The sequence below is a fragment of the Mustela lutreola genome, chromosome 9 (assembly GCF_030435805.1).
Source record: "Mustela lutreola isolate mMusLut2 chromosome 9, mMusLut2.pri, whole genome shotgun sequence".
Taxonomy (NCBI): Eukaryota; Metazoa; Chordata; class Mammalia; order Carnivora; family Mustelidae; genus Mustela; species Mustela lutreola.
In genome coordinates, this window is record NC_081298.1 from 75,590,612 (window position 1) to 75,616,967 (window position 26,356).

Genomic DNA, 26,356 nt, shown 5'->3' on the forward strand with positions numbered 1-26,356 from the left:
TGTTGGGTTATTGGTTCTCTAATACTTGATCCAGTTTCTCATCATCCCATAAATTAGTGCTCCTGATGGGATTCTTTGAACAATCTCATCAAAGATTCACAAGGTTTTTTTAGACTATGATTTTATTGGCTGGAGGGACCTATCTTTCTACCTTTCTATTTATGACCCTTTCCTATGATGTTTGGCACATAGCAGAGCCTGTGTTTCATTAAATTAGGAAATGGCAGTCCCTATTTTGAGTTAGGAAGAGTCTATTGCTGAAAAATCCTGACTGTGTTACATGAAAATAGAAGCATTTCTGAGTTACTTGTGGATTAACTTAAAGGGATAGTTAGTAAAAAGGTACGGAGCAACCGATGAAACAAAAGTACATACAAACCTTTTTTGGGTTTTTAGCAGTGAATGGAGCAGAATGTTTTTTTCACATATAAAATGAATCTAACACATTAGCTTAGTCATGATTACTTGGGTCTCAATTCCCATGGTCCAAACCCTCATTTTCCTGAGGGTACAAGTCATGATTTTATCTTCATGTATTGCCAACTATTAGCAGGTGAAAATAAATGACATCTTTCCTTGGAAGACATGGGTGGTCCTTCTATGTTGGACCGCATCAAGAACAGGATAAAAGGTGGTTTTGTGTCTGAAAAAAAAAATCTTTATAAATAATCTCAGTGCATAAGATGTCCTAATTAGTGACCTATCCCTTGATTTTAAGAGTACGGATACTTTAAATATCCTTAGAATATAAGTTTTCTTAGGGTTTCCATCTTCCTGATTACATTACCCATCTGTTCTTGCATTTTTTCCATTACAGCCTATAGAATATTAATCACAGTTATTCCAAATCCCTGGTTTGATAATGCTATATATGAATCTGGTTCTGAAGTTAACTTTGTCTCTTTTAAGACTGTTTTTTGTCTTTTAGCATGCCTTATAATTTTTGTTGTTGTTGCTGATAGCCAGACATACCCTATCTGGTAAGAGGAACTGAGACAAATAGGTCTTTATAAAGCGTGAGGTTTTATGTTTATCTGGCTAGGTGTTAGATAGTGTTTAAAGTTTGCTGAAGGTTTAGATGTCAGAGTCTAAAATTTCTTTAGTGTCCTTGTTTTTTTCTTCCCTGTGGTCTTTTTGTTTTCCTAGACACTCCTTTTTTAAGCAGATCATGAGGACTGCAGTTCTTTCAGCTGTTACTTCAGAGAAGCCTGATTGATGTGGTAATAAGGTGTGGGGAAAGGGGAAGCATTTTATGGACCTGTGATTAGATTTCAGACTTCAGTGAGCCTGTGCCACCAAACTGGACATTGCCAATGCTTCACTATCTTTTACCTCTTAAGGTAAGAGAGGAAGGATAGTTGGGCATAGAGTTGGGTATTTGCCTTCTACTTGGTTAGGTTCTGGCAAAACTGTATCCGATGAGAGAAAGCTTTTTTTTTCTTTCTTTTTAAAGATGTTTTTTTTTTTTTTTTTTTTTTATTTTAGAGAGAGAGAGAGAGAAGGAGGGAGGGCAGAGGGAGAAAGAGAATCCTGAAGCAGGCTCCTTGCTGAGCCTGGTACCCAGGACCCTGAGATCGTGACCTGAGCCGAAAGAAGAGTAGGCTGCTCAACTGACTGAGCCACTCAGGAGCTCAAGGTGGCTTTTTTTTTTAATGTTATTTTTTTATTCCTGAAAGACAGAGACAGAGGGGAGGGGGCAGAGGCAGAGGAAGAAGCAGGCTCCCTGCAGAGCAGGGAACCTGATGTGGGATGCCAACACAGGACTCTGGGATCATGACCTGAGCCAAAGGCAGATGCTTAACTGACTGAGCTACCCAGGCACCTTTTTTTTTTTTTTTTTTTTTTTTTTAAGGAGAATAAAATACTTCGGTTATATTTCAAATTAGCTCATTTTCCCCTCCTGCTGTTTAGAAACATGATATTTCTCTCTAGTTTTCCCCTGAGAACTTGGTGTGACTCTCAAAGATGAAGACTGGGATCTTGCTAAGAATGGGACCCCAGAGACTTACTCTCAAGCACATTCAGGCAGCTTCCATTAATTTGTCAGTCAGTTGAGGGGTTGCTATAAGTACTGGCTCCAGCAGGGGGCTTCAGCTCCTGGCTTCTGCACCTAGTAAACTGATTCTCTATATTTGTTTGTCTATCCACTTTTCTGGGAACCAGTCTGTCCTATGACCAAAATTCTCTGATGCATTCTCAGTGCATTTGACTCTTTTCTTGTTGTGAGAATGAGAATGACAACTTCCAAGCTCTTACATGTCAAAACAGGAACCACAAGTCCAAAAGACATTTTTCTGAGGATCATTTATCTTTCAGTATCAATGAATGTATATGATGTGCCTCTAAAAGCATTACTTTTGGAGGTAGCTAAGGCAAGGATTGTGAAGGCATTTGATATTTGGAAGATGGCTGATAAGCTCACCAATATATATGTTCTTCTGTGTTTGGGTACTCAAATTACATTTTCCATCCTCTCTCACAGTAGACTCCATCATGTGACTGTTACAGCCCAGTGAATTGTGAGCAGAGGTGGTCTGGCCCATAAAAAAGTCTTTTGCATGACTCCTTATTCTCCTTCCTCATCTGTAAGTTTAATGGAAAAGACCCTGAGGATCTAAAGCTGTAGGAGGGGCACCTGGGTGGCTCAATGCATTGAGCCTCTGACTCTGGGTTGTGGCCCCAGTTGATTTCATGGGTGGTGAGCTGGAGCCTCACATTGGGCTCTGTGCTCAGCAGGATTTATGCTTCAAGATGCTTTCTCTCTGCCCTTCCCCTCCCTCTAAAATAAGTAAGTAAATCTTTAAAATAAGCAAATAAAAATAAAAGTGGTAGAGAGCCACAGAAAGGAAGAAACCAGGGTACCTCAATGGCTTTGTGGAACAAAGCTCATCTATCCTTCCTCCCTCTATATCAGCCCACACAGAATTGCAACATGAACCAAGAAGTAATTTTTTGACATATTAAAGCACTAAATGTCAGGACCATTTGTTATAGTACCCTACCCTGACTAATGCAGGGCAGAGAAAAAAGGAATCTCCACTGAGGGGAAAGAAAGCAAAGGAAGCTATAATCATGTAAGCAGTTTGGTTGAGGTTTAGATCTGCTGGTAAAAAAGAAAAAAAAAAGTAAAGAAAAATTGATAATTTCATGCTGGGAAGCTAACACAATTATGCTGTTTGCATGTGGGACCGCCTTACATAGCCTGGTCCCTAAGTGTGAATGCCAACCCTGAGGTCCTTGAATCTATCTAGCTTAATGCACTAGTCCCATCTTCCCTCCAAAAGGTGTCTCAGAATTTGTATTTTAATAGTGATTAATTTCCTATAGCTTCTTAATCAGTACGTTATCTCACATCTGTTATTTTATCCCATTAATCCCCCCCCCCCCCAACATCTATTCACTTTTCTATGCTGTCCTTTCTTATGCATCTTTCACAGGTCAACTTGAATGCCTCTTCTAAGAAGCCTTCTGCAAACCTCCCAAGGCCAGGGTAAAGATGGATAAATGGTTTCTTTTGAACTCAACTAAGTACAAATCACCTTGCTACTGATGTTTAAGAGTAAAGTTAAAAAGTAGCTACTTTGAGAGACTACATTTCTTATGAGTAGGACATTAAGAACAAGGGCTGGCAGTTTGTTTTCAATCAATACTAAGTATCTATTTCACACCTAGGATGGCCTTTGCATAGTACGGATACAAAAAAATGGTAATACAATTTCTGCTTTATAAGAGTTTTTTTCTTTCCTTTTTTTTTTTTTTTTTTTTTAAGTGGGGAGGGGCAGAGGGGGAAAAAGAATCTTAAGCAGCTTCACAACCAGCATGGAGCCCAATGTAGGGCTCAATCTCATCATCCAGAGGATCATGATCTGAGCTGAAATTGAGTTGGACACCTAACCAACTGAGCCACCCAGACAACCCTGCCTTATGTATTTCTGTCCAGGTTGAGGAGATAGCCCTAATGAACTAGACTGTTGATTCTTAGATTTAGATGCAATGAAGTCACCTTGCTCAAATGTATATTGTTGTATAATTCTGATACAAGTGATCTGCAGACTGGAATCACAAACATTGCCCCAGTCTGGAACTTCCTGAATAACAATCACTAGTACCTAGTCTAATGACTGTAGGTTTTCAGCTAACATGCATGAATGTGAATGGAATGAGACAATTAAGCAATAAGAGAAGAATACATGCTCCACATAATTCAAGTGAATCGAAATGCATGTTCAATTTCAAATTGTAAGCATGTACGACTTCAAATAAAAGAGGCTGGTGTGGGCCGGTATAGACAAGGAAGGCCTCAAGAAGTTAGGATTTGAATCAAAGTATCAAAATAGAAACTAGAAGAAATTTGTATTCAGACAACCCTGGACTTGAATCACAGATCCATCACTTAGTAGCGATTAACTTTATCATAGCTTTTATTTTCTGATCCATAAAAAGAAGATTGATGGCAACTAGGCTGCGCTTCTCTTTTGAGGATTAAAGTGCCCAGCAGAGGGCTTGGCTCAGTGCTTTTGCTCAATCCATGCCAGCCCTCCTTCCTCAAAGGATGCACTATATTTGGATAGCATTCTTTAGTTTTATATGAAAAGGGACTTTAGATATCACCCTTCAACTATGGATCTAACTTCATATTATTTATTGCTCAAATTGTCCCACTTAATTATGCCTCAGATATAACTGACCGAATGAGTGTTCTCCAGGTCAAAGAGAAATTTAGAAGCTGAATTCAAGTCTGAACAGGATGAGAGACTATTCAAGGTATGCATTTTTTATCATAGCAGTTCAATTGTCTTTTCTAAAAGGCTTTATTTTTTCTTCAGAAAGAAATGAGTCCCAAAGCTCCTGGAGCATCTGAAATGTGCAGACAGCCTCCATTTCCATTTAACTATTGGGATTTAATTCATTTCCATCCTAACATGGAGCTGCACACTACAAGGGAAAGTAAGTGAAAACTGACGTTAGCATACACTCAAGGTTTGGATCATATTCTTCATAGATTATTTACCAAAAGTTTTGCTGAATGGTTGGAAATAAACAGCAAAATATGAAAACAGTGTACAAGAACATATCAAAACTAACTTAGCTATATAAGAAGCAGGTTGAATTCCATAAGAACAATGGGTAGAAAATAATACAAGGTACAGCATGCAAGAGTAGGAGTGCCTATCTTGGCCGCATGGCTTGCAGCTCAGGGCCACCCTCATAGGCAGGGCCTGCTGAGTGAATAATCAGACTACTTCGCACTGTTCTTAAACACTGTGATATTTGAGGGCCACTTTTACTTTTTTTTTTTTTTTTAACCATTTTATTGAGATTTACATACAAAGAGCCGTTCATTTAAAGTATGCTATTTGGTGACTTTGGAGATAAGTAAATATGACACCGTCACTGCAATATATGCCATGAAAATATCCATCCGCTCCGACAGAGTCCTTCCACCCCTTCATTTTCTTGTGGTAAGAATGCCTAAAACTGGGACACCTGGGTGGCTCAGTCATTTAAGCATCTGCCTTCAGCTCAGGTCATGATCCCAGGATCCTGCGATTGAGCCCCACGTCAGGCTCCCTGCTCAGCAGAGAGTCTGATTCTTCCTTTTTCCTGCTCATGCTCTCTCTCTCTCTCTCTCTCTCTCTCTCTCTCACTTTTTCCCTCAAACAAATAAAGTCTTTAAAAAAATACGTAATATAAAATTTACCCATTTAGCAAACTTTTAAGTATATAATATAGGATTGTTAACTATAGGGACTATTTTACACAATAGAGCCCAAGAACTTATTCATTTTATCTAACTAAAACTTTATACACTTCAACCAATCCCCTCCCTCCCTTCTTCCATCACTTCCCTTCCTTTAGTCCCTGGTAGCTACCTTCTACTCTATGTTTCTATATGTATGTTATTTCAGACTTTTCATATAAGTAGATTGAATCTGTTCTTATTTTGTTTAGTATAGAGATTCATTGGTGTTATTGCAAGTGATAGGATTTCCTTATTTTTTAAGGCTGAATCATATTATTTGTAACTACAACATTTTCTTTATCCATTCATCCACTGACATTAAGGTTGTTTCCATAACTTAGCTGTTATGAATGGTTCTGCAATGAAGATAGGAGTACTGATATCTCTTTGAGGTCCAGATTTCAATTCTTTTAGGTATGAACCCAGAAGAGGAATTGCTGGAACATATGGAAGTCAAATTTTTCATTGTTTTCCATAGTGGCTGCACCAATTTAAATTTCCACCATACATCCTTGTTAAACTTGTTATCTTTTTTTTTTTTTAATATCTACGATAGCCATCCTAACACATGAAGTGATATGTAACTGTGGTTTTACCTTGCATTACCATGGTGATTCATTAAGCACCATTTCATGTACCTGTTGGCAATCTGTATTATTTGGAGAAATGTCTGTTCAGGTTCTTTGAGCAAGAAAAGCAAAGCTGGAGGCATCATACCTCCTGATTTCAGTCTAGATATTATAATATATTATAAAGCTAAAATCATCAAAACAGTATTTTACTGGCATTAAGACAGACATATAGACACATAGAACAAAATAGTTCTATTTTTTTTTTAAAGATTTTAGTTATTTATCTGAGAGAGAGAGAGTGAGAATGAGAGAGATCACAGAGGGAGAGGGAAAGGGCAAAGCAAACTTGCCACTCAGCAGAAAGTTCAATGTGGGGCTCGGCCCCAGGATGCTGAGACCATGATCCGAGCTGAAGGCAGATGCTTAAATGACTGAGCAACCCAGGTGCCCAGAACACAATACAGAGAGTTCTTAAAAAAAAAATAAAAATTCATGTGTGTATGTTTACATGATCTTCAACAAGGGTGCCAAGAATATACAATGGAGAAAGGATAGTCTTTCAATAGTGGTGTTGGGAAAACTGGGTGTCCATATGCAAGAGAATGAAAATGAACCTTTTCCTTGCACCATATACATAAATCAACTCAAAATGGATTCAATCTTAAATATCAGTTCTGAAATTGCAAAACTCCCAGAAGAAAATAGGGAGAAAATTTTCTTGACATTGGCCTTGGGAATGATTTCTTGGATATAACACCAAAAGCTCAGGCAACAAAAGCAAAGTAGACAAATGGGATTAAACTGAAAAGCTTTTGGATGGCAAAGGAAACAATCAACAATGTGAAAAGGCAGACTAAGAATGGGATAAAATAATGGAAAACCATATATCTGATAAAGGGTTATTATTGAAAACATATAAGGATTTCCTATCACTCCATAGCAAAAACAAAAACAAAAACATTACTTCTTTATTTCTCTTTGTTACTCAGCTCTTCAGATTGTTTTGCCAGCACGACTAGCAGGTATATGTAGATATAATTACTTACATCATTTTTCCTGCCCAATCTTCATCAGTAAACCAGCCCTGTTTTTTGCTTTCAAGTCCTTGTCTTTGTGCTTAGTAACACTGGGTTACATTTGGTCCCAGTATACACCATCCACCTCTTTGAGCCTTGTTGCTGCTTTCTTCTCTGTCTGGCATGCTCGCCCCGTGCTTTCCCCTCACCTCTACCACCTCACTAGCTAAATATTGAATCTGTCTTTAATACTCACATCAGGGAGCCTTTTCCTCCAGCAAGAAACCCTGACTAAACTTATTCTTGGATTTTGGGTCAGATAAACTTTTATTTGTGTGAGACAGTAGAGAGCTATGGTCCAGCACAGTGAGGCTCTAAGGCTGTTGTTGGCCATTCCAAAACAAAATATAGCAATCATTTGCTATGTGAACTTGGGGACATCTCAGTTCTTTCACCTCTAAAAAAAAGAAGATGATAATGACAGTACCAACGTTAAACAGTTATCATAAAATTAAATAAGTTAATTCAAGCAAGGCAGCTGGACCAGTACATAGGACATAGTAAGTGCCTAATAACTTTTAACTATTGCTGAGCTCACATAGTATTCTTTGCAGATAACATTTCTTCCCCATTGTTTTATCATAATCTATTATAACTGTCTATTAGACTATAAGCTGTGTGGGGACAAGGTACTTATTCCATTCTCTCTCTAGCCCCAGCCTCCTACCACAGTGCCTGGACCATAAGAGACAACACCCTCCTCCCCCCCTTTTTTTTAAATGAATGAAAGGTATTTCTCCCACTTATCAACTCCTATAAAATAAGGTGTTTGCATTACACGTATTATCTTTAGTTTTAGCTTTGTGGGTCTATGCTACATATTCTCCATCAGATTGTTAGCATCTGAAGAGTGGAGCTTATGCTTCTCACAGTCCTTATAATGGGCATCTCATAAGACTGTATACTTTAACTCTAGTTTCCTCTAACTGGTATGACTGACCTCTTTAGGAAACCTCATCTAAAATTTATATTCCTTTTAGGTTATCTATGTCAGGTGTAGGCTTATAGTGGGTACCTTGGCTGGCTATGCCAACATTCATTTTATTTGCTGAAGTCACATGGAGGAACAGCTTTTATGTTCCTACTTAGACTCATGCTGTTTCACTACCTTCATCTATAGAGGGGAAAATATGTTATCAACACAGATACAATAATAGTTCAAAGTATATTTTATTTAATCTAAGGCACATAACCCTATGAACTTCTTAATGGATTGTGTTAACTGTAAGGGCGACTCCATCTTGGTTAAAAGCCATTTTATTGTTTGTGCAGTAAAACTTATATTGACCCTCCCCCCAGCCCCCACCCACCACAGGAACTTACTTAGAAGCAAGTCTGGGAAACCAGTAAAATATGGTTGGCTAGTTCCTAATAACAGAGCCCAGAATACAAGGCCAGGTCGGCCAGTTCCTGATAACAGAGCCCAGAATACAAGGACAATTCAGGCCAGTTGGAGACATCCAATCAGTGACAGTATGTGTACTTTTACTGTACTTTTTATAGCACGAGTCTAAGTAGGAACATAAAAAAGACAGTATGTGTCTCCCTAACCACCAAAGAATGTAAACCCTGCCTTTTGGGCTCCAAACTTGAGTGCCAATTCTGACCAGAGTGATAGGCTAGTTCAAACAGCTACTATAGGGTAAATTGTAATTCAGTTGGTTACCTGCACGTGCCTAGCATGACTATGCAATGTTACAATCTCATTGGCCACCTATGTGTGGCCAGGCTTTTGCTCTATAAAAGTTAGTCTGTGAGGCTGGGAGGGGTCGCTCTCTTCGGAGGTGGCCCTGACTGGTCAGTCAGTCAATTCTTGAGCCTGGAAGATGGGGGTGGTTGCTCTCTTTGGAGACGGCCCCAGCCGATCAGTCTGACTTCTAATGCTTAACATAGAATAAAGCTTTACATAACTTTAACTTTGTTTCAGTCTCGTTCCCATGGCCAATCAGTCTGACTTCTAAAACTTGGCATAAAATAAAGCCTTAAATAACTTTCACTTTGTCTTAGTATCGTTTCATTTAATAATGGAACTAACATTAACCACCCACATTAAAATATTCATTAAGGTAAATGTTGTCACTTTTGCATTGCTCACATTAACAATGCCTGTTTGGTTGGTGAAGATAAAAACTTGCCAGTAAATTAACAATGGTTATGATTTTTCTTAGCCAATGTTCATTTCCCCTGAAGAGCTCTGACTTTTATTTATGGCACAAAAGTAGTATCAACGCTAGAGTTAGTTTATTTACTCATATTTTATTATCTGAATATTTCTTTTTTTCCCCACACCAGTCAGGACCCAGGGAAAATTTTAGTGTTGATCAGGGAAGCTAGCTAAGTCTCATGAGTAAGACAGACATAAAAGTGAGATGATTCTAACAAATACCTCATTTCTCTAGGCCAAATTTATATATTATACACATGTCTAGAGCACTTTCAATATGGTTCTGGTTGATGAATATCCATTTGTTCTTATCATAAATACAATTCTGCAGAATTGAATTAAAAAGATCTGGTCTGGAAGTCATTCAGCGAATTTAACTGAAGAAAGTGTCTTCTAATGAAAAAGAACTAGTAAAATCACATATATTGTCACAATACAAAAAGTCCAGTATGTGCCATACCATCATATTAAGGTCACTAAAAGAATACAATGTTTAAATGTCTATAGGTTCTAATTTATGCAAACTGGATCTGTGTGCTGCTACCCCTCGGAACAATTTGTTACTTAAACTGTAACCCCTGGAGGATTTTACTAGTTACCAAGCACATTTAGATATGGCCTTAAAAAATACATATACTGGCAACAGGTCTTTGGGGAGAAGGACGATGTACGACCGTGAAGCTGGGCAGCTGGGGATGCCCGGCTCGCTCAGGGCAGAACGCCGCCTGCTTCAGGGAAGCCAAGCACCGAGGAACGGCCGGTCAGCTCAGGGTGGAACGAAAACCGCCTGTTTCCCTTTTTCGTTATCACTCCTTTCTCTTCCCAGAAGTGCTCCTTGTTAGTTAGATGAGTCCTTTGAATGTGCTTGGTTAACTATAAACATTACCCTCCTTCTTGCATGTCTGCAAGACGGGATTAACGTTTGACCTTCATCAATCCTTCTGTTGGCTATTGTTTTCTATCCAATAAAAGTGAGACTGTGGAGTTGCTCGTGGCAGCAGTCCTTTTCGACTGTTGTCTCCTGCTCCCAGTCTTTTGCAGCTGACTTGTTTATGCCTAATTCTTCTCTCATCACCAACTGGAAGTGGCACTGTGAAATAAGAAAATATCTACATTAAGATCATGATTGGGATGCCTGGGTGGCTCAGTGGGTTAAGCGGCTTCCTTTGGCTCAGGTCATGATCCCAGTGTCCTGGGATTGAGTCCTGCATCAGGCTCCTTGCTCAGCAGGGAGCCTGCTTCTCTCCCCCTCTGCCTGCCTCTCTGCCTGCTTGTGTGCTCTTTCTCTCTTTCTGACAAATAAATAAAATCTTTAAAAAAATTATGATTACAATAGATTTACCTTATAAAATATTTGTCATACAATTTTAAGTGGTAAATTATTTCAATTCATTATTTATGTATTGTACTTACTAATATAGTCCTTCGCACAAAGAATGACACATTGAATGGCAAAACATCTAAGAAACAAATTCTTTTATAATACCATTTTCCATGAGAAAGATATTAAGAAATTCCTATTATCTTAGTAAAAAAAAAAAATAGTATCAATAGCACTTACTATTAAAAAGAATAAAGATGAGAAGAAAATTGGCTATAGTAGATCAAACCCAGTGAGGAGAGGAAGGAAAGACGTTACCCAGACTGTGTCTAGAATGGAAGTTCCAGCCGGGTCTTCCCTATTCAGACCAAGACTTGAGGTGTTACATCTCTTCATTTCAGGGCAACAGAGGATGATATAAAGAAGGAGATTAGTTGAGTACAATGAAGGCATTTCCCATTACTTGTAATACACTGCTATCGAATCTGTGTAGTTTCTACTTCTGATAATAAAACTGATTTTTAAAAATACGTAATGTAGCATGACAAATGATTTCTTCACAGTTCTTCGTGTATTCTGATTTATATTTTTTTATAAAAGGAAGTAAAATTTTAAATATTAATTGTTAATATGTGTACATATAGGTATATGTATAACACAGCACTAAAACCAAAATAAACTGGCATGGTCTTTGATCCCTTGAAATATCAGTCTTATAAAATAATTCAATAATGATTTATTAAAAACCTGTCAGGTCTTTTGTAGAATCTGTATTACACTGACAGGAGTAACACAGATAACTGAACAAACACCTAAAGCAAATAAACCATGTGCTAGCTAATATTACAGAAGAGCAAAGGGATGAATATGGATATTCATACTAGAGAGGTTGGGGAAACAAAGAAATATAGAAACCCCATCAAGTTCAAAACCTTTTAGAATTCACTACAGGCTAAGACTTTATATTCCCCTCTTCTCTGTCAAATAAAAAGTAAAGTAACTGGGAAAAAAAAAAAGAAGTGACTTGTCCGTGACTGAAGAATTGGTCAGTTTAGAGCTAAGGACTATACAGACCTTGGATTTTTTCCAAATAATTATGGCTAGTTTTTAAAAAGATTTTATTTATATATACATTTGTTTATTTATTTATGTGTGTGTGTGTGTGTGTGAGAGAGAGAGAGAGAGAGAAAACAGGTACAAGCAGGGTGAGAGGCAGAGGGAGAGGCAGGGAATCTCAAGCAGACTCCTGCTGAGTGCAGATTCCCAAAGTGAGATCTTATCTCAGAACCCTGAGATCATGACCTGAGCTGAAACCAAGAGTCAGATGCTCAACTGATGAGTCATTCAGGTGCCCCAATTATGGCTAATATTTTGAAGTTTTATGATACACCAGGCATTGTTGTATTACCCATTTATCTTCCCAACAACACTAAGGGGTGAGTAACAGTGTATTTTTAGACACACAGAAATATAATTCAGCTGCACTGCTACAGAGTACACATAATATGTACTCACACACACATTAACACATAAAGCTGAGATGAGGTTAACAGACAAGAGGTTATTTGGATGGATGGATATTCAGTGAACAGTGAATACATTTTTACTGATGATGAGGATAGGAGGAGGAATGGCGTAAACTGGGAAGAGAGGTAGTATATTAGCTATCTATTGTGTAACCAATGAGCTGAAATGTAGCAGCCTAAAATGAAAACCATTAGTGCAGGAGTCTTCGGTCAGCTCATCTGAACTGTACTAGACTGACATTGTCTTGGCCTGACCTGTTCCTGCTTGGCTGATTGGTCAATGAAGACCATTTGTGTCTGGCAGTTGATAAGCTATCAGCTAGGGGAAGGAAGTGACTGGGCCATTTATCTGTCATTTTCTAATGTGGTAGCTTTGGATGGTCACATGCTGGTGGCAGATTTCAAAGCCTGAGAAACGGATGCAAAGCATTTTGAGTTCATATTGTGGTGGAAATAAATGTGACCTCTTGTTGGGAGGAGGTGCAGAGAATTATGGCCACTTCTGCAATTTTACAGGCAGTAAGAAATAAAAGAGATGAATTGGAAAGAAATAAGGAGAACAGCAAAGTAACACAAACTGCTAGACATATTTTTACTCCTAAAATCACAGAAATAATTGAAGAAAAAAGAATCTTCTGGGAGACTATTGACAATTAGATTTTTTTATGATGAATATAAATTTTTTATAAGACCCATTTGAAGCATTCCCTATTTCATTTGAGCTTTGCTTATAAAAGCATGTCACACATGGGAATTAGCTTTGCTTTTTAGAAAATGATCTTTATATTTCTGGGTTATTGACACCTTTTTGCAAAGAAACAACAACAAAAGAGGAATTGAGAGCAATTTTTCTAATATACATTAAGAGACAAAGAATAAAATAAATGTGTTAACACTTACTGCAATTTATTGGAGCAACAGGACATCTTTCAAGAGATGGATTTTTCGCTTTATTTTTTCTATGGCAAGTTTGTGAAATTACAGCAGATTTTATCTGCACAAAGTGAAACCCGTCTAACTCATGAATTCTTTGGTGTGATTGTTTTGTAAAGAAGGTAAACTTGCTGGGAAAGCATGTATGAAGAATTTTTATTTTAATTCTTTGAGGCTCTGATAGATACTTATAAATCTCAACCCAAACATTCTTCAATGGCTTCTTGACATTTAGATGCTGGGTCCTCTGTGCTCTACCCCTTCCTACTTTTATCCTGATTAGGATCTGGATTTTTATCACTCAGTTTCTTCAAAGGACATCAAAACTGACCTAAATAGCAATGAAAATACATATGACATGATATCAGGAACACACAAAGACATACACACACACACACACCACACACACACACACACACACCCACACACAGAACTGCAAGTGCTGGGGTCTGTCTTTATACAGTATGAGTCATGGTCCTGGTTCTGGTGACCCGCTTGATCCTGTCTTCAATTGTTTCTTTAATACTCTTGGGCTCTCTTATCTTTTGGTCTTCTTGTTTCTATCCATAACCACATATTATTAAGTTATGCAGGAGGATTAAAAGAAGACAATCCCTTCCTCTTAAATTAGCCTATAGCTTAGGTATCAAAATTGCAAAACTCAAGAAGCTATACAGAAGTCACTATGGTGTTTATTATTAGCCCTTTACCTATGACTTCCATTGCATTTCTGTCTCCCACTCAAGATTATGAATTTCTGAAAGGACAAAGTCCACTCGTGTTTTGCTTACCACAGTGTCTAGCATATAAAAGATATCATTAAGTGCAGGTTTAATTAATTCCAAATTGACTTCATTTATGTCAAAAATATCTCTTGTTACCATGGCTACAAGGTCAACTTAATACTTCTTTATCAAGCTATAATATATTTGCTGTACCAACTACTATTACCACTCAGTTAAACAAAATTGACATTGAATCTTTGATGGTGGTACATTTTATTAACTACATGAAGGAATCAAAAATATTTTCTATGTATGAGTCTACCTTTATAGTTTTCATCATTATGTAATATTTTTGTGCACTGTTACATTTAGATGTATATCTATAGGACCTCATATTTGCATTAGGGGCTGGATTTTATAATTTGTCATTAAAAGTACACACATTAACTATTTTTCTTTACTTTTTAATTTTTAAATAATAAACACATCAAATAATTATTAAATAAAAAAATTGCATTTCCTCAACTTATCACGAATGAATATCAAAGAATCGTAATGCATGTTAAAAACAAAATTATCAGCAGCCACAGTGAGCCCCTTATGTTCTCTCTCCCAATCCCTGGTATCTGCTTTGATTCTTTTATGATTACTTTCTCACTTTTGAGTATTAACACCTTCCTATGTATCTGGAAATATATAAATCTAAGACTCATTGGATTTACTCACATATGTTTCCTTTTTACTGTTTTTACAGTACTTCTTACATTTTTACATCTTCTATCTATGTTACATCATCTTTCTTAAAATGTGTATTTCTAGTAATTCTAAGATATTATGAAGCTATTTTAAGCTTCCAATAATTCATGAGGAGATCAATGGTAACCCATATATTTAAAAAAATTTTTTTTAATTTGTATAAATTTTTAAAATTTTTAAAATTTTTTATTTTTTTAAAAATTTTTATAAACATATACTTTTATCCCCAGGGGTACAGGTCTGTGAATCACCAGGTTTACACACTTCACAGCACTCACCAAAGCACATACCCTCCCCAATGTCCATAACCCCACCCCCATTCTTCCAAACCCCTCCCCCAGCAACCCTCAGTTTGTTTTGTGAGATTAAGAGTCATTTATGGTTTGTCTCCCTCCCAATCCCATCTTGTTTCATTGATTCTTCTCCTACCCACTTAAGCCCCCATGTTGCATCACCACTTCCTAATATCAGGGAGATCATATGATAGTTGTCTTTCTCTGCTTGACTTATTTCGCTAAGCATGATAAGCTCTAGTTCCATCCATGTTGTCGCAAATAGAAAGATTTCTTCTTTTTGATGGCTACATAGTATTCCTTTGTATATACATACCACAACTTCTTGATCCATTCATCTGTTGATGAACATCTAGGTTCTTTCCATAGTTTGGCTATTGTGGACAATGCTGCTATAAACATTCGGGTGTATGTGCCCCTTTGGATCACTACGTTTGTATCTTTAGGGTAAATACCCAATAGTGCAATTGCTGGGTCATAGGGCAGTTCTATTTTCAACATTTTGAGGAACCTCCATGCTGTTTTCCAGAGTGGCTGCACCAGCTTGCATTCCCACCAACAGTGTAGGAGGGTTCCCCTTTCTCCGCATCCTTGCCAGCATCTGTCATTTCCTGACTTGTTGATTTTAGCCATTCTGACTGGTGTGAGGTGATATCTCATTGTGGTTTTGATTTGTATTTCCCTGATGCCGAGTGATATGGATCACTTTTTCATGTATCTATTGGCCATCTGGACGTCTTCTTTGCAGAAATGTCTGTTCACGTCCTCTGCCCATTTCTTGATTGGATTATTTGTTCTTTGGGTGTTGAGTTTGCTAAGTTCTTTATAGATTTTGGACAATAGTCCTTTATCTGATATGTCGTTTGCAAATATCTTCTCCCATTCTGTCAGTTGTCTTTTGATTTTGTTAACTGTTTCCTTTGCTGTGCAAAAGCTTTTGATCTTGATGAAATCCCAATAGTTCATTTTTCCCCTTGCTCCCTTGCCATTGGCGATATTCCTAGGAAGATGTTGCTGCGGCTGAGGTCGAAGAGGTTGCTGCCTGTGTTCTCCTCAAGAATTTTGATGGATTCCTTTCTCACATTGAGGTCCTTCATCTATTTTTTTTTTTAAGATTTTATTTATTTATTTGACAGACAGAGATCACAAGTAGGCAGAGAGGCAGGCAGAGAGAGAGAAGGAAGCAGGCTCCTGCTGAGCCCGATGTGGGGCTCGAATCCAGGACCCTGGGATCATGACCCGAGCCGAAAGCAGAGGCTTTAACCCACTGAGCCACCCAGGCGCCCCCCTTCATCTATTTTGAGTCTATTTTTGTGTGTGGTGTAAGGAAATGGTCCAATTTCATTTTTCTGCATGTGGCTGTCCAATTTTCCCAACACCTTTATTGAAGAGGCTGTTTTTTTCCATTGGACATTCTTTCCTGCTTTGTCGAAGATAGGTTGACCATAGAGTTGAGGGTCTATTTCTGGGATCTCTATTCTGTTCCATTGATCTATGTGTCTGTTTTTGTGCCAGTACCATGCTGTCTTGATGATGACAGCTTTGTAATAGAGCTTGAAGTCCGGAATTGTGATGCCACGAACTTTGGCTTTCTTTTTCAATATTCCTCTCACTATTTGAGGTCTTTTCGGGTTCCATATAATTTTAAGATTATTTGTTCCATTTCTTTGAAAAAGATGGATAGTACTTTGATAGGAATTGCATTAAATGTGTAGATTGCTTTAGGAAGCATAGACATTTTCACAATATTTATTCTTCCAATCCAGGAGAATGGAACATTTTTCCATTTTTTTGTGTCTTCCTCAATTTCTTTCATGAGTACTTTATAGTTTTCTGAGTAAAGATTCTGTGCCTCTTTGGTTAGGTTTATTTCTAGGTATCTTATGGTTTTGGGTGCAATTGTAAATGGGATTGATTCCTTAATTTCTCTTTCTTCTGTCTTGTTGCTGGTGTAGAGAAATGCAACTGATTTCTGTGCATTGATTTTATATCCTGACACTTTACTGAATTCCTGTACAAGTTCTAGCAGTTTTGGAGTGGAGTCTTTTCGGTTTTCCACATATAGTATCGCATCATCTGCAAAGAGTGATAGATTAACTTCTTCTTTGCCGATTTGGATGCCTTTAATTTCCTTTTGTTGTTTGATTGCTGAGGCTAGGACTTCTAGTAATATGTTGAATAGCAGTGGTGATAATGGACATCCCTGCCGTGTTCCTGACCTTAGCGGAAAAGCTTTCAGTTTTTCTTCATTGAGAATGATATTTGCTGTGGGTTTTTCATAGATGGCTTTGATGATATTGAGGTATGTGCTCTCTCTCCCTACAATTTGAAAAGTTTTGATCAGGAAGGGATGCTGTACTTTGTCAAATGCTTTTTCAGCATCTATTGAGAGTATCATATGGTTCTTGTTCTTTCTTTTATTGATGTGTTGTATCACATTGACTGATTTGTGGATGTTGAACCAACCTTGCAGCCCTGGAATAAATCCCACTTGGTCGTGGTGAATAATCCTTTTAATGGACTGTTGAATACTATTGGTTAGTATTTTGGTGAGAATTTTCGCATCTGTGTTCATCAAGGATATTGGTCTATAGCTCTCTTTTTTGATGGGATCCTTGTCTGGTTTTGGGATCAAGGTGATGTTGGCCTCATAATATGAGTTTGGAAGTTTTCCTTCGATTTCTATTTTTTGGAACAGTTTCAGGAGAATAGGAATTTGTTCTTCTTTAAATGTTTGGTAGAATTCCCTCGGGAAGCCGTCCGGCCATGGGCTTTTTTTTTTTTTTTTTGAAGATTTTTAATGACTGTTTCAATCTCCTTACTGGTTATGGTTCTGTTCAAGCTTTCTATTTCTTCCTGGGTCAGTTGTAGTTTATATGTTTCTAGGAATGCATCCATTTCTTCCAGATTGTCAAATTTATTGCCGTAGAGTTGCTCATAGTATGTTCTTATAATAGTTTGTATTTCTTTGGTGTTAGTTGTGATCTCTCCTCTTTCATTCATGATTTTATTTATTTGGGTCCTTTCTCTTTTCTTTTTGATAAGTCTGGCCAGGGGTTTATCAATTTTATTAATTCTTTCAAAGAACCAGCTCCTAGTTTCATTGACTTGTTCTATTGTTTTTTTGTTTCTATTTCATTGATTTCTGCTCTGATCTTTATGATTTCTCTTCTCCTGCTGGGCTTAGGGTTTCTTTCTTGTTCTTTCTCCAGCTCCTTTAGGTGTAGGGTTAGGTTGTGACCTGAGACCTTTCTTGTTTCTTGAGAAAGGCTTGTACAGCTACATATTTTCCTCTCAGGACTGCCTTTGTTGTGTCCCACAGATTTTGAACTGTTGTATTTTCATTATCACTTGTTTCCATGATTTTTTTCAATTCTTCCTTAATTTCCTGGTTGACCCATTTATTCTTTAGAAGGATGTTGTTTAGTCTCCATGTATTTGGGTTCTTTCCAAACTTCCTTATGTGGTTGAGTTCTAGCTTTAGAGCATTGTGGTCTGAAAATATGCAGGGAATGATCCCAATCTTTTGATACCAGTTGAGTCCTGTTTTAGGACCGAGGATGTGATCTATTCTGGAGAATGTTCCCTGTGCACTAGAGAAGAATGTATATGCTGTTGCTTTGGGATGAAATGTTCTGAATATATCTGTGATGTCCATCTGGTCCAGTGTGTCGTTTAAGGCCTTTATTTCCTTGTTGATCTTTTGCTTGGATGATCTGTCCATTTCAGTGAGGGGAGTGTTAAAGTCCCCTACTATTATTGTATTATTGTTTATGTGTTTCTTTGATTTTGTTTTTAATTGGTTTATATAGTTGGCTGCTCCCATGTTGGGGGCATAGATATTTAAAATTGTTAGATCTTCTTGTTGGACAGACCTTTGAGTATGATATAGTGTCCTTCCTCATCTCTTATTATAGTCTTTGGCTTAAAATCTAATTGATCTGATATAAGGATTGCCACTCCTGCTTTCTTCTGATGTCCATTAGCATGGTAAATTATTTTCCACCCCCTCACTTTAAATCTGGAGGTGTCTTTGGGCTTAAAATGAGTTTCTTGGAGGCAACATATAGATGGGTTTTGTTTTTTTTTATCCATTCTGATACCCTGTGTCTTTTGACAGGGGCATTTAGCCCATTAACATTCAGGGTAACTATTGAGAGATATGAATTTAGTGCCATCGTATTGCCTGTAAGGTGACTGTTACTGTATATGGTCTCTGTTCCTTACTGATCTACCACTTGTAGGCTCTCTCATGCTTAGAGGACCCCTTTCAATATTTCCTGTAGAGCTGGTTTGGTGTTTGCAAATTCTTTCAGTTTTTGTTTGTCCTGGAAGCTTTTAAACTCTCCTTCTATTTTCAATGATAACCTAGCTGGATATAGTATTCTTGGCTGCATGTTTTTCTCGTTTAGTGCTCTGAAAATATCATGCCAACTCTTTCTGGCCTGCCAGGTCTCTGTGGATAAGTCAGCTGCCAATCTAATATTTTTACCATTGTATGTTACAGCCTTCTTTTCCTGGGCTGCTTTCAGGATTTTCTCTTTGTCACTAAGACTTGTAAATTTTACTTTAGGTGACGGGGTGTGGGCCTATTCTTATTGATTTTGAGGGGTGTTCTCTGAACCTCCTGAATTTTGATGCTCGTTCCCTTTGCCATATTGGGGAAATTCTCTCCAATAATTCTCTCCAGTATACCTTCTGTTCCTCTCTCTCTTTCTTCTTCTTCTGGAATCCCAATTATTCTAATGTTGTTTTGTCTTATGGTGTCACTTATCTCTCAAATTCTCCCCTCGTGTTCCAGTAGCTGTTTGTCCCTCTTTGCTCAGCTTCTTTATTCTCTGTCATTTGGTCTTCTATATTGCTAATTCTTTCTTCTGCCTCATTTAACCTAGCAGTGAGAGCCTCCATTTTTGATTGCACCTCATTAATAGCTTTTTTGATTTCTACTTGGTTAGGTTTTAGTTCTTTTATTTCTCCAGAAAGGGCTTTTATATCTCCCGAGAGGGTTTCTCTAATATCTTCCATGCCTTTTTCGAGCCCGGCTAGAACCTTGAGAATTGTCATTCTGACCTCTAGATCTGACATATTACCAATGTCTGTATTGATTAAGTCCCTAGCCTTCGGAACTGCCTCTTGTACTTTTTTTTTGTGGTGAATCTTTCCACCTTGTCATTTTGTCCAGATAAGAGTATTTGAAGGAGCAAGTAAAATACTAAAAGGGTGGCAACAACCCCAAGAAAATATGCTTTAACCAATTCAGAAGAGATCCCAAATAGTGAGGGGTGGAGAAAGGGAATAAAAAGAGGTTCAAAAAGAACGAAAGGGGGAAAAAAATAATTAAAAAAAAAAAGAAAACGAATAAAGAAAGGTTAAAAAAAAGAAAAAATATATATATTAGATAAACTAGTTAAAGAACGTTAAAAAGGAAAAGGGTAAAAGTTAAAAAAAAATTTAGCAAAAGAAGAGAAAAAAATGAAAAAGAAAAAAATTACTTTAACTGCAAGACTAAAAAATCATAGGGAGAAAGCCATGAGTTCCGTGCTTTGCTTTCTCCTCCTCTGGGATTCTGCTGCTCTCCTTGGTATTGAAACCTCACTCCTTGGTAGGTGAACTTGGTCTTGGCTGGATTTCTTGTTGATCTTCTGGGTGAGGGGCCTGGTGTAGTGATTCTCAAGTGTCTTTGCCCCAGGCCGGGCTGAGTAATCTGCTCGGTTTGCTTTCAGGAGCTTTTGTTCCCTGAGGGCTTTCCGTAGAGTTCCAGAGGATGGGAATACAAATGGCGGCCTCCTGGTCTCCAACCTCGAGGAGCCGAGAGCCCAGGGCCCCACTCCTCAGTGCGCCTTCAGAGAACAGCGCCCAGTATCTCCCGTCTGCCTGACCTCAGGCCGCGCTCTGAGCCTACCGAGCCTGTGACCGGTTCAAGGTAACCCCGAGCTGTGAGCTTATTGTCAGCTCTGTCTCTGTAGCCGGCCTTCCCGTTCCAATACCCGCAAGCTCTGCGACACTCAGACACCCCTGATCCTTCTGTGACCCTGCGGTACCTGAGGCCACTCTGACCCCGCGTGGGCTTCACCCTGGTTTAGCCTCTGGAGTGATGTTCCTCAGTGGAACAGACTTTTAAAAGTCCTGATTTTGTGCTCCGTTGCTCTGCTGCTTGCCAGGAGCCTGCCCCTCCCCCTGGGGTCTATCTTCCCATCCCTTTGGATTCACTTCTCCACCTGTCCTACCTTTCAGAAAGTGGTTGTTTTTCTGTTTCTAGAATTGCTGTTCTTCTTCTCTTCGATCTGCCGATGGATTTGCAGGTGTTTGCAATCTTTAGATAAGCTATCTAGCTGATCTCCTGCTAGCTGAAGTAGTCTCAGCCTGCTACCTCTCTGCCATCTTGACTCCTCAGCCCATATATTTTTAAGATTTTCCCTTTGACTTTGGATTCAGCAGTTATATGTTTTGTGCTTATGCTTAATTAACTAATTTTAATCAGCCTGTTCTTCATGGTATTTCTTGAATTTATGATTTCATATTTTTCTTATGTTGGAAAACTCTCAAATATTGCTCCTGCTCCCTTCTTCCTTCTCATCTAAGGACTCTTGACTTCTTTTCTTTGTTTTCTACCTTTAGGAATTTTAGATAGTGTTTTCTGACCTCTCTTCCAGCTCTTTAATTCTCTTTTTTGACTGTATCTACACCAGTGAGGTGTTAGTTTTGCTTATTGTGCTTATAAATTCTAAAATTTCAATTATTTTAGTCTTCTAATGAATTTCTACGTTTTCTAATTGTATACCTACATTCTCAACCTCATGTTTCATTTATTTAAACATTAAAAGGATAGATATTTTAAAATCTGCATCTGATTTACACAAAATTTGGAGCTCATGTGTCTTTTTATTGTCTGTTTCTTCTATTAGCTTTATGATTTCTTATGGGTTTGTGTCCTTATTTATCTTTTATTGCGAAAATGTCTGAAACATTTTTTTCTGTGTGTGAAAATGATTTGAGAACAAGACCAATATCTATCTTCTTCTAAAAAGGAGTTTGCTAGTTTGTTTGGGGCTGATTTCTGTGGACCCTAGCAACACAGAAGTTCTTTTTTAGGTTATTTATTTATTTGTTTGACAGAGATCACAAGTACACAAAGCAACACAGAATTTCATCCGCAGTATTGGGCATTTGGATGACACAAAGATGAGATGTAATGTCTAGGGGAGCTACTGTATCCCCACTTTCCCCTAACTTCTAAAGTTCAGCTCTTCGGAATCCCTTCCCCAAATACAGAGATTTCAACCAGCTCCTGGCCTTATTTGGCTCTGAACTCCAACTGTCCCTATAAATATGCTGTGTTCTCAAACTCCTTACTCAGTCTCTTATACAAATGACCACTAAAGGAAAAGAAGCCATAAATGCAAAGATCACCTACATGAATTTGTTTTCCCCCAGATCTTAGGTTAGTCATTCTTTATCATTGCCTTACCAATGTCTTTCATTATATTTTATTTTTTTAATTTTCACAATTTTTTATTATCTTCAATGATATAATGTTTCAGATTTCCATTCTACTATTATCAGAAATCAGATCTATCAATTTTCAAATTATAATGCCACTTCTACTTTTGCACTCATTTCCTAACCTTCCTTTCTCCAAAAGAAAGAAGTGCTACTCTGATGTAAGTTAACCATCTAGAATGAAGGCTACTGAAGGTACAGGCATGATGCAGTTTTAAGCATTTCACAGACACAGAGGTTGACTGAATGGTTTGGTTTCATGTATTGTTAAAGTTATTTTTCTTTTTTATAGAACTGTAGCAGTCACAGGATTCTAGAATATTGCATTTTCTTCTAAAGTTTCATATTTATTATTCCACTTGTTTTCATCTAGCCTGTCTCTCTCCTCATGGAGTCACCGACTTAGAAACTTCTGTCATCCCTCTTCTTCAACTAAACTCAATCATTCTTGCTCATGGTCTACGTAAGAGTCCCAATACCTCACTCGGCATCCCTGCAGTACTCTAGTGCAAAGTCACAGCTATGTTCTGTGAGATCCCAGTGCAGTAATTATCTAATAGCATAGTAGTTAAGAACAAAGTCTCTGATAAAAACTTCTTTGACTCCTCCTCTTAGTAGCTATGTGAACTTGGGTAAATTACGTTTAATAGAACTGTTTCCCTCAAAAAATGTGTTGGATTTCTAACCTCTACTTCAGAGTGTGAAACAGGGTCCTTGCAGATGCAATTAGTTAAGATGATTGAAGTGGACCCTTAATGCAGTTATGACCGGTATCCTTATAAGAAAAAAGAATCACACAGGGGGAATGGCATTGATGACATAGCAGAGAGGAACTGCCAGAATCGATGGCCAGTACAAGAAGCTAGAAAGAGGTAAGGAAAGATTTCCCCTAACAGGTTTCAGAGAAAGCATGGCTGTGCTAACACCTTGATTTGGGACTTGTAGACTCTAGAACTGTGAAAAAATAAATCTGTTGTTTTAAACAATCCAGTATCTTATTATGGCAGCCCTGGGAAACAAAGCCATTATATAGCCTCTTTTTGCCTAGTTTTCTCATCTGTAAAATAGAGATAATAATAGTACCTTTCAAATCAAAACACTGTGATATGTGTCATTTGCTTATTTGGAAAATTAATATATATTTTTTAAATCAAGTAAACATGTCAAGCTGTAGTCAAATTCTTGGAAGAAGTTAGAAACTCCCTAATTTATTTCTTCATTATCAAGTATTACCTGCTTATTTTTTGGCTTCTACCTCTGACATTTGGCTAAAAACCCATTCTGAATTTATCAATTACCAAACGAAAGGTCTTGTTACATCTTCCATCTTTTGGCTTCTGCTGCCCTTGAAACTGTAATCTGTTTATCTCTTGCTTCTTTCTCCTCTACCAAGTTTCTCTGTATTTTGTTTTCAACCCTACCCATAAATGTTTGATCTTTCTTTCTTTTACCTTGTAAAGGAAGGTATTCCTCAAAATATTATTTATTTGTTTGTTTGTTTCTATTTTTTGGTCCCAATCTCACTTGAGCTGTAGGTCTCTGAGTTTCTTCAGCTTTCCTCATATGGATTGGTTTCACTTACCTTCACCTTTCTGCCCAATGCCCTTTGTGGTATCTAGAATTTGTCATTGTTGCCTCAATAATATAAAAAGGGTTCTCAGTTTTACAACTGAGATTAGCTCCTGCAGTTCTAGTAATAAATTGCAATGCTCTATTAGCTACTTTGGTAACCATATATCCAACATTTGGGTCAGAATTTCTAACTTGACATTTCAAAAATGTGTGTTTTCTCCATATTTCCCACATAGTAAAATAAAATTTAATACAAATTTATTTTATAAGCTTGGTTTTGACTTTCCTTTCCTAACTACATTTTGTAAAAATAATATAGCATGCAACATATTATAACTGAGGGTATGCTGGAGGGATAAGAATGGGCAGGAAAAAAAATTATTAGTGGTGCCTGGGTGGCTCAGTGGGTTAAGCCTCTGCTTTTGGCTCAGGTCATGATTTCAGGGTCCTGGGATTCAGCCCTGCATCAGGCTCTCTACTCAGCAGAGATCCTGTTTCCCCCTCTTTCTCTGCCTGCCTCTTTGCCTACTTGTGATCTCTGTCAAATAAATAAATAAAATCTTTAAAAAAATTATTAAGCTATCTGCATTCTCTAGGTGATTAGACATGTGAAGAAATTGTCCTTACATGCTAGCCTCGTCTAAAATAATTTTGTACGTCAATTACTGTCTTCTGCTAGATAAGTCTGAGGTAGTTAACAAAGATTACAAGTTGCTTATTGTATTTTCTTTAAGAAGTCAAAGAAACATGTAGTTCATTTGCAAAATATTTTCATCATTTAACTTCAAATAAGATGGGCTCCGCTTTTAACTTTCCATGTGTAACTGTGTTTATTGTTCTATGGCTACTTCATCCCTGCCAAAAGCCAGATAAAGGAATAACAGCAGTATTGTGTGGAGTCAGATCTAGTGGTTTTGAATATTGTTGCTGTCCTGTAATTCCCTCGGGGTAAGTGAGGACAAGGGGGAATCTTTCTGCAGTTCCCTAGGTGTTTTCAGTGAAGAGCGTTAAAGCATCTGGCACATGGTATTTTGTATTCAGCCAGCTCCTCCTAGTAAAGTGTGTTCCCCAGGAGTAAATTAGGCAATTAGCAGAATCATTAACTATTTCAAGCCAACAAAGTATCACTTAGTGCACCAAAGTAATAATGAGCAAATTAGTAATCATGTAGTCATTGAATACTCAAGAAGTAAAGCTGCTCACTTTGGAGAACCCATTGACTCATTCGTCCAATGAAAAGCCAAGAAAAAAAGGGTTTGCAATGGGATTGACTAGATTCTCTGGAGGCAAAAAACTAACACATTGACAATCATTCACATACTCCAACAATATCATATTTAAAAAAATTCAGACTTCAGTTTTTATATGATTATCTTCATTATCATCATGTGGTACTTAATCGAAATACACATATTCAGAGAAAGTGAGGTTCTAACCTATTCAGCACCTATGCAAATAACCAGCTATGCTCATTGTTGACAATGTCATGAACACAGGGGTCTATTTATCAATCTATAATCAGAAGTTATAAGTTTGAGAACAGACTGTATAAGTTTTAGAGTCATAACACATTGAGGATGCTACAAAAATCTTTGAGTTGAACCAACAGGGTTACTTTTGAGATGCTGTAGTACTTACAAAAAGAATTAGGAGAGAGCCTGGGTGGCTCAGCGGGTTAGCGTCTCCACCTTCAGCTTGGGTCATGATCGCAGAGTCCTGGGATCAAGCCCTGCATTGGGCTCTCTGCTCAGCAAGGGGCCTGCTTTCTCCTCTCTCTCTCTCTGCCTGCCTCTCTGCCTAGTTGTGATCTCTGTCAAATAAACAAAATAAAATCTTAAAAAAAAAGAATTAGGAAAATATTTGTTATATTATAGGAGTTTAAGAAACATAACTTGGATTTTATATCATCATTTCATATCTGTGATCTACAGCGTAAATTAAAATAAATGCTATTTTCTCTGCCACATAGTATGATTGAGACAATGAAGGAGGTTGAGAGTATGAAAGCATTTTATGCAAATTTAATAATTACACATCTGACTGCTTCTACATGCCACATGTACTCTATAGGTAAGAGTATTATTGCTCTTAGAAGCTAATTAACTTTATGAAATTTAGCATAATTTCTAGGATACTAAATTTTCAATAAATGGTGGCTGTTATTAAAATGGTATA